Here is a 10,068-nt window from a genome sequence, read left to right on the forward strand (position 1 = left end):
ACAAAATAAAACACATGAAAGTCATAATATTAATAAACATTAAAGACATATATTATGAACATCAAATACATAATAATGTATAATAAACATTAAATACATAATATATAATAAACATTAAAGACGTAATACAAAAATAAACATTAAAAACATAATATATAATAAACATTAAAGACATAATATGACCATAATATTAAAGACATAATAATATATTTAATAAACATTAAAGACATAATATAAATGAACATTAAATACATGATAATATATAATAAACACATATATAATATATAATAAACTTTACAGACATAATAAAAATAAACATTAAAGACATAATATATAATAAACAAAAACATAATATATAATAAATATTAACGACATAATATAAATAAACATTAAAGACATAATAATATAAATGAACATTAAATACATCATAAAAATGAACATTAAAGACATAATATATAATAAACATTAAAGATAATAATAATATATTATTAAACAATAAAGACATAATATATAATAAACATTAAAGATAAAAATATATAATAAATATTTAAGGCATAATATAAATAAACATTAAATACATAATAATATAAATAAACATTAAATACATAACAATATATAATAAACATTAAAGACATCATAAAAAATAACATTAAAGACAATAATATATAATAAACATTAAAGACATAATATAAATAAACATTACAGACATAATAATATATAATAAACATTACAGACATATTAATATATAATAAACATTAAAGACATAATAATATAAATACACATGAAAGACAATACAGTATAATAAACATTACAGACATATTAATATATGATAAACATTAAAAACATAATAATATAAATAAACATTAAAGACATAATAATCTATAACAATATTAAAGACATAATAATATATAATAAACATTACAGATATATTAATATATGATAAACATTAAAAACATAATAATATAAATAAACATTAAAGACATAATAATCTATAACAAATATTAAAGACATAATAATATATAATAAACATTACAGACATATTCATATATGATAAACATTAAAAACATAATAATATAAATAAACATTAAAGACATAATAATCTATAACAAATATTAAAGACATAATAATATGTAATAAACAAAGACATAATATGTAATAAACATCCATCCATCCATCCATTTTCTACCGCTTATTCCCTTCGGGGTCGCGGGGGGCGCTGGAGCCTATCTCAGCTACAATTAACAACATAATATAAATAAACATTAAATACATAAAAATATATAATAAACATTAAAGACATAATAAAATATAACAAACATTGATAATATATAATAAACATGAAATATATAATAAACAAATACATAATATATGATAAACATTAGAAACACAATATGATAAATAAACATTAAAGACATCATTTATAATAAACAAAGACATGATATATAATAAACATTAACGACATATAATATAAATAAACATTAAAGACAATAATATAAATGAACATTATATACATCATAAAAATAAACATTAAAGACATAATATATAATAAACAATAAAGATAATAATAATATATAATAAACATTAAAGACATAATATATAATAAACATTAAAGATAATAATATATAATAAACATTAAAGACATAATATAAATAAACAATAAATACATAATAATACAAATAAACATTAAAGACATAATAATATATAATAATTATTAAGACATAATATAAATAAACTTGAAATACATAATAATATGTAATAAACATAATATATATAATAAACATTAAAGAAATAATAATATAAACATTAAATACATAAACACTGAATATATCATAAACACATACATAATATATAATAAACATTAAAGACATAATATAAATAAATATTAAAAACATAATAATCTACAATAAACATTAAAGACAATAATATATAATAAACAAAGACATAATATATAATAAACATTAATGACATAATATAAATAAACATTAAAGACATAATAATATAAATGAACATTAAATACATAATATATAATAAGCATTAAAGATAATAATAATATATAATAAACATTAAAGACATAATATAATAATAAACATTAAATAAAATAATATATAATAAACATTAAAGACATAATATAAATAAACATTAAATACATAATAATATATAATAAACAGTAAAACAATAATAATATAAACATTAAATACATAATATAATTAAACATTAAATACATAACACAATATAATAAACATTAAAGACATAATATAAATGAACATTAAATACATAATACAAATAAACATTAAAGACATAATAATATATACTAAACATTGAAAATAATAATATATAATAAACATTAAAGACATAATATATAATAAACATTAAATATATTACTATATAATAAATATTAAAGATATAATAATATAAATAAACATTAAATACATAATAATACAAATAAACATTAAAGACATAACATAATAAACATTAACGACATAATATAAATAAATTTTAAATACATAATATATAATAAACATAATATATAATAAACATTAAAGAAATAATAATATAAACATTAAATACATAATAGATAATAAACATTGAATATATAATAAACAAATACATAATATATAATAAACATTAAAGACATAATAATATATAAAAGACATAATATATAATAAACATTAAAGATAATAATAATATATAATAAACATTAAAGACATAATATTAATAAACATTAAATACATAATATATAATACACATAATAATATATAATAAACTATAAAGACATGATAATATAAATAAACATGAAATACATAGGGGCTTCACGGTGGCAGAGGGGTTAGTGCATCTGCCTCACAATACGAAGGTCCTGAGTAGTCTTGGGTTCAATCCCGGGCTCGGGATCTTTCTGTGTGGAGTTTGCATGTCCTCCCCGTGACTGCGTGGGTTCCCTCCGGGTACTCCGGCTTCCTCCCACCTCCAAAGACATGCACCTGGGGATAAGTTGATTGGCAACACTAAATTGGCCCTAGTGTGTGGATGTGAGTGTGAATGTTGTCTGTCTATCTGTGTTGGCCCTGCGATGAGGTGGCGACTTGTCCAGGGTGTACCCCGCCTTCCGCCCGATTGTAGCTGAGATAGGCTCCAGCGCCCCCCGCGACCCCGAAGGGAATAAGCGGTAGAAAATGGATGGATGGATGGATACATAATAATATATAATAAACATAAAATATAATAAACATTAAAGACATAATAATATAAACATTAAAGACATAATATAAATAAACAATAAATACATAATATATAATATACATCAAAGACGTAGGATAAATAAACATTAAAGACATAATATATTATAAACATTAAAAACATATTAATATATAATAAATATTAAAGACACAATATAAATTAACATTAAATACATATAATTATATTAAACATTAAATACATAATAATATACGATAAACATTAAAGACTCAATATAAATAAACATTAAATACATAAAAATATATAATAAACATTAAAAACCTAATATATAATAAACATTAAAGACATAATATATAATAATCATTAAAGACATAATAATATATAATAAACAAAGACGCTATATAATAAACATTAACGACATAATAATATAAATGAACATTAAATACATAATATATAATAAACATATTAATATATAATAAACATTAACGACATAATAATATAAATAAATATTAAATACATAATAATATATAATAAACATAATATATAATAAACATTACAGACATAATAATATAAACATTAAATACATAAAAATATATAATAACAATGAATAAATAAACATTAAATACATAATAATATAAATAAACATTAAAGACATTATAATCTATAATAAACATTAAAGACATAATAATCTATAATAAACATTAAAGACATAATATATAATAAAAAAGCTCCATTGTAAGCTGACTCTTGCTAGCCTTTATTTATGAGTTAGAATGCATAAAGAAAGAAAAATGTGTGTTTTCTTGTTTGACATGAGGATTGTCAAGGACAGATGCAGCTCCAAAAATGTGCAGTTTAAGAAAAGTCAAACATGTAAAACATTCCCTCAGTAAAATAAAATCAGCACGGAAAGGAGAATAAGAAGTCATGAAGGATCTTTTATGTTTGCCAACTTGATGAGTTGAGGGAAATGTTGTAATGTTTGTAGTCATGTTGTGTGTGAGCAGACAAGAAGGTCGTGTGTGAGGTGAAGGAACTAACGAGAGGAAGGTACTAACGAGAGGAAGGAACTAATGAGGTGAAGGAGCTAATGAGAGGAAGGAAGGAAGCACTTTTTCTTCAGGCTGAAAGGAAACATTCATTGTTTACTAACAAAGTGTCAACTTTTCATCACAACAATCTCTCTGACGTCATTGCAATCAACTTTTCATCTCCTGGTGGACACTTTTCTCATCAACACACTTCTCTGCGAGCTAAACATCCAACTCTGACTTCAACACCTTCATTAGTACTCCTGTGTACTAATACATAGTACTATTACATAGTACTAGTACATAGTACTAATACATAGTACTAACACATAGTACTAATACATAACACTAATACATTGTACTAGTACATAGTACTAATACATAGTACACACAATACAAGCAGTCCTACAGTGTCTTTACTTGTGTGTAATATCATGTGTGATACAAGCAGTCCTGCAGCGTGTTTACTTGTGTGTGATATCATGTGTGATACAAGCAGTCCTGCAATGTGTTTACTTGTGTGATATCATGTGCGATACAAGCAGAGTGTTTACTTGTGTGTGATACAAGCAGTCCTGTAGCGTGTTTACTTGTGTGTGATATCATGTGCGATCCAAGCGGTCCTGCAGAGTATTTACTTGCGTGTGATGTCATGTGCGATACAAGCAGCCCTGCAGAATGTTTACTTGTGTGTGATATCATGTGCGATACAAGCAGTCCTGCAGCATGTTTACTTGTGTGTGATATCATGTGCGATACAAGCAGTCCTGCAGCGTGTTTACTTTTGTGTGACATCATGTGCGATCCAAGCGGTCCTGCAGAGTATTTACTTGTGTGTAATATCATGTGCAATACAAGCAGTCCTGCAATGTGTTTACTTGTGTGTAATATCATGTGCAATACAAGCAGTCCTGCAGCGTGTTTACTTTTGTGTGATATCATGTGCGATCCAAGAGGTCTTGCAGAGTATTTACTTGCGTGTACTATCATGTGCGATACAAGCAGTCCTGCAACACGTTTACTTGTGTGTAATATCATGTGCGATACAAGCTGTCCTGCAGCATGTTTACTTTTGTGTGATATCATGTGCGATCCAAGAGGTCCTGCAGAGTATTTACTTGTGTGTAATATCATGTGCGATACAAGCAGTCCTGCAATGTGTTTACTTGTGTGTAATATCATGTGTGATACAAGCAGTCCTGCAGCGTGTTTACTTGTGTGTGATATGATGTGCGATACAAGCAGTCCTGCAGTGTTTACTTGTGTGTGATATCATGTGCGATACAAGCAGTCCTGCAGCGTGTTTACTTGTGTGTGATATCATGTGCGATACAAGCAGTCCTGCAGCGTGTTTACTTGTGTGTGTGATATCATGTGCGATCCAAGAGGTCCTGCAGAGTGTTTACTTGCGCGTGATATCATGTGCGATACAAGCAGTCCTGCAGCGTGTATACTTGTGTGATATCATTTGCGATACAAGCAGTGTTTACTTGTGTGTGATGTCATGTGCGATACAACAGAGTGTTTACTTGTGTGTGATATCATGTGTGATACAAGCAGTCCTGCAGTGTGTTTACTTGTGTGATATCATGTGCGATACAAGCAGAGTGTTTACTTGTGTGTAATATCATGTGTGATACAAGCAGTCCTGCAGCGTGTTTACTTGTGTGTGATATCATGTGCGATCCAAGCGGTCCTGCAGAGTATTTACTTGCGTGTAATATCATGTGCGATACAAGCAGTCCTGCAGAGTGTTTACTTGTGTGTAATATCATGTGCGATACAAGCAGTCCTGCAGCGTGTTTACTTGTGTGTGATATCATGTGCAATACAAGCAGTCCTGCAGCGTGTTTACTTGTGTGTGTGATATCATGTGCGATCCAAGCGGTCCTGCAGCATGTTTACTTGTGTGTGATATCATGTGCGATCCAAGCGGCCCTGCAGAGTATTTACTTGTGTGTGATATCATGTGCAATACAAGCAGTCCTGCAGCATGTTTACTTCTGTGATATCATGTGTGATACAAGCAGTGTTTACTTGTGTGTGATATCATGTGCGATACAAGCAGTCCTGCAGTGTGTTTACTTATGTGTGATAGCATGTGCGACACAAGCAGTCCTGCAGCGTGTTTACTTGTGTGTGATATCATGTGCGATACAAGCAGTCCTGCAGCGCGTTTTACTTGTGTGTGATATCATGTGCGATCCAAGCAGTGTTTACTTGTGTGTGATATAATGTGCGATACAAGGAGTTCTGCAGCGTGCTTACTTGTGTGTGATATCATGTGCGACACAAGCAGTCCTGCAGCGTGTTTACTCGTGTGTGATATCATGTGCGACACAAGCAGAGTGTTTACTTGTGCAAAGCTGGACGGCTATTTAACATGTAAACGTCCTCCAATAAACACTCAATTTCTTCTATTTGACTAAAGTCATTTACAAAAGGTAAACATGCTAGGCTGTAGGCTACTAGGAGCTAGCACACAAGTAGGTAACAATGATAGAACAACAAAAGGTGACATTTCTCAATGTAAACAAGTATCAATTATAGTTACACATTACTTACACATACAAAGTCTCCAAGCTATATTAGAAAGTATCCAGTAACTAACGTTTCCGCATCGTTCAACTTACTGCATCATGATCTTAATGTCATGAGTTAAAAAAAATAAAAATAAAAATAAAAAGTAAATAAATTCCACTCCACTTCAACTTAAAGACAGCATAAGTTAATTCCACACTACTATTTAATAAATAATAATGATTCATAAATAAATATAATATTTACGATTCCTGATGATATTGTATCGGAGCAGTAGAAAATGGATGGATGGATGATTTCGGTATCAGTCAATAATCAAGGCTCCAGTATTGGTATCGTATTGGAAGTGAAGTAGTAGTATCGGTGCAACACTACCAAGTTCCCTCTTGAAGTAGTAGCAAATATTACTGCAGTACAGCGAGTATCAAAGTGTTTGATCTCCTGCACTTTTACTGTGCTCATAAGCACTCGCTACGGGAAAGTGCCCATTGTGGACTTTTAGGAGGTGTTTTCAGCCGCAGAGCCTTCGCACCGGCGGTTGCCACGGCAACCGTGCAATAATACTCACCGGGTTACTTGCTGATTAGTTACTCTGACAACAGGAATGTCATTTCGCCGCGCACAAAAGGAACTTTCAACACGCTCGCAGAGGAAACGTGGTCGGGCTGCAGGAAGTGAGTACACAGTCAAGTACTACAAATACTTGTACTTTTCACCCACAGCACTTTCAGAACTGCAAATGTTTTGGGTCCTTGAAACTTTTCCCACTGAGGGCCCCGGACTCACAAATCAAAAGGATAAAGCGGCCATTTTTGTAGTTTGCACCTCCAAAAGCAGTACAATGTATGCACTTTTTCAAATTACTGCAAAACGCAATTTCCGGAGAAATTTGGTGTGAATTTTGAATTGCTAACTGAAATGCTAACCAGAGAGCGTCAAGTAACAACAAATATGAGGGAAATGAGCTGAACAAAAAGTCAGCAGGCTAACAGTATTGTGCTAGCATGCTAACTATAGCATGCTTACAGTTAGCCTTAGTGAAATACTAAAATATATAGCAGCGAGGTGTACACCTGCTAAATTGGCAAAAAATAAATAAAAAAATCCAGCATTCTAATGTTAGCATGCCATAATAGCATGTGTCAAGTACCAAAATATATTACTTTGCTATGTATACGTCAAAGTGTTAAAAAGTTAGCATGCTAAAATACCAACTGTAGCATGAGTCAAATACCAAAATATATTACTTTGCAATGTATATGTGGAAATGTGTTAAAAAAGTTAGCATGCTAAATTACTAACTGTAGCATGCGTCAAGTACCAGAATGTATTACTTTGTGTTAAAAAGTTAACATGCTAATGTTAGCATGCTAAATTACCAACTGTAGCATGCGTCAAGTACCACAATGTATTACTTTGTGTTAAAAAGTTAACATGCTAATGTTAGCATGCTAAATTACTAACTGTAGCGTGCGTCAAGTACCACAATGTATTACTTTGTGTTAAAAAGTTAACATGCTAATGTTAGCATGCTAATTTACCAACTGTAGCATGCGTCAAGTACCAAAATATATTACTTAGCTATGTATATGTGAAAGTGTTAAAAAGTTAGCATGCTAAATTACTAACTGTAGCATGAGTCAAATACCAAAATGTATTACTTTGCAATGTATACGTGGAAATGTGTTAACAAGTTAGCATGCTAATGTTAGCATGCTAAATTACCAACTGTAGCATGCGTCAAGTACCAAAATATATTACTTTGCTATGTATACGTGAAAGTGTTAAAAAGTAAGCATGCTAAATTACTAACTGTAGCTTGAGTCAAATACCAAAATGTATTACTTTGCAATGTATACGTGGAAATGTGTTAAAAAGTTAGCATGCTAATTTTAGCATGCTAAATTACCAACTGTAGCATGCGTCAAGTACCAAAATGTATTACTTTGCAATGTATACCTGGAAATGTGTTAAAAAAGGTTAGCACGATAATGTTAGCATGCTAAATTACTAACTGTAGCATGCGTCAAATACCAGAATGTATTACTTTGTGTTAAAAAGTTAACATGCTAATGCTAGCATGCTAAATTACCAACTGTAGCATGCGTCAAGTACCAAAATATTTTACTTTGCAATGTATACGTGACAAATGTGTTTAAGAATTTAGCAGAAGTAGAAGTAGAAGAAAATTAGTAGTAAAAAAAGTAGTAGTAGGAGAAAGTTAGTACCAAAAAATAAGTAGTAAAAGTAAATAAAGAAGGTAGTAAAAAATAAGTAGTAGAAGTGGAAGATAGTAAAAAAATAAGTAGTAAAAGAAAGTTAGTAGGAAAAAAATAAGTACGCAGGGTAGGTAGTAGAAGTACATGTACTGTATGTTCATGTAGTAGTACACAGAGAAGATAGTAGGAGTACCTGTAGTAGTACACAGAGTATGTAGTAGAAGTACATGTATGTTCATGTAGTAGTACACAGAGTATGTAGTAAAAGTATGTGTATACAAAGTATGTACATGTAGTAGTACACAGAGTAGGTAGTATAAGTACATGTATGTACATGTAGTAGTACACAGAATAGGTAGTAGAGGTACGTGTGTGTACATTTAATAGTACACAGAGTATGTAGTATAAGTACATGGAGTAGTACATAGAGTATGTAGTAGAAGTACATGTAGTAGTACACAGAGTATGAAGTAAAAGTAAATGTGTGGACATGTCGTAGTACACAGAGTATGTAGTATAAATACATGTGTGTTCATGTCGTAGTACACAGAGTATGTAGTAGAAGTAGTGAGTCAAAGTGTGGGAAAAGTCACCATTGTTTTTGCTGACATGTATGTACATGTAGTAGTACAATGAGTAAGTCATAGAAGTACATGTGTGTACATGTAGTAGTACACATAGTATGTAGTAGTAGTACATGTAGTAGTACACATAGTATGTAGTAGGAGTACATGTAGTAGTAGACAGACTATGTCGTGGACAGAGTATGTAGTAGAAGTACAAGTAGTAGTACACAGTGTATGTAGTAGAAGTACAAGTAGTAGTAGACAGAGTATGTAGAAGAAGTACGTGTAGTAGTAGACAGAGTATGTAGTAGAAGTACATATAGTAGTAGACAGAGTATGTAGTAGAAGTACAAGTAGTAGTAGAAGTACAAACAGTAGTACACAGTGTATGTAGTAGAAGTGCAAGTAGTAGTAGACAGAGTATGTAGTAGAAGTACAAGTAGTAGATAGAGTATGTTGTAGAAGTACAAGTAGTAGTACACAGTGTATGTGGTAGAAGTACAAGTAGTAGTACAC

This window comes from Nerophis lumbriciformis, linkage group LG20 (genome assembly GCF_033978685.3).
Source record: "Nerophis lumbriciformis linkage group LG20, RoL_Nlum_v2.1, whole genome shotgun sequence".
Lineage (NCBI taxonomy): Eukaryota > Metazoa > Chordata > Actinopteri > Syngnathiformes > Syngnathidae > Nerophis > Nerophis lumbriciformis.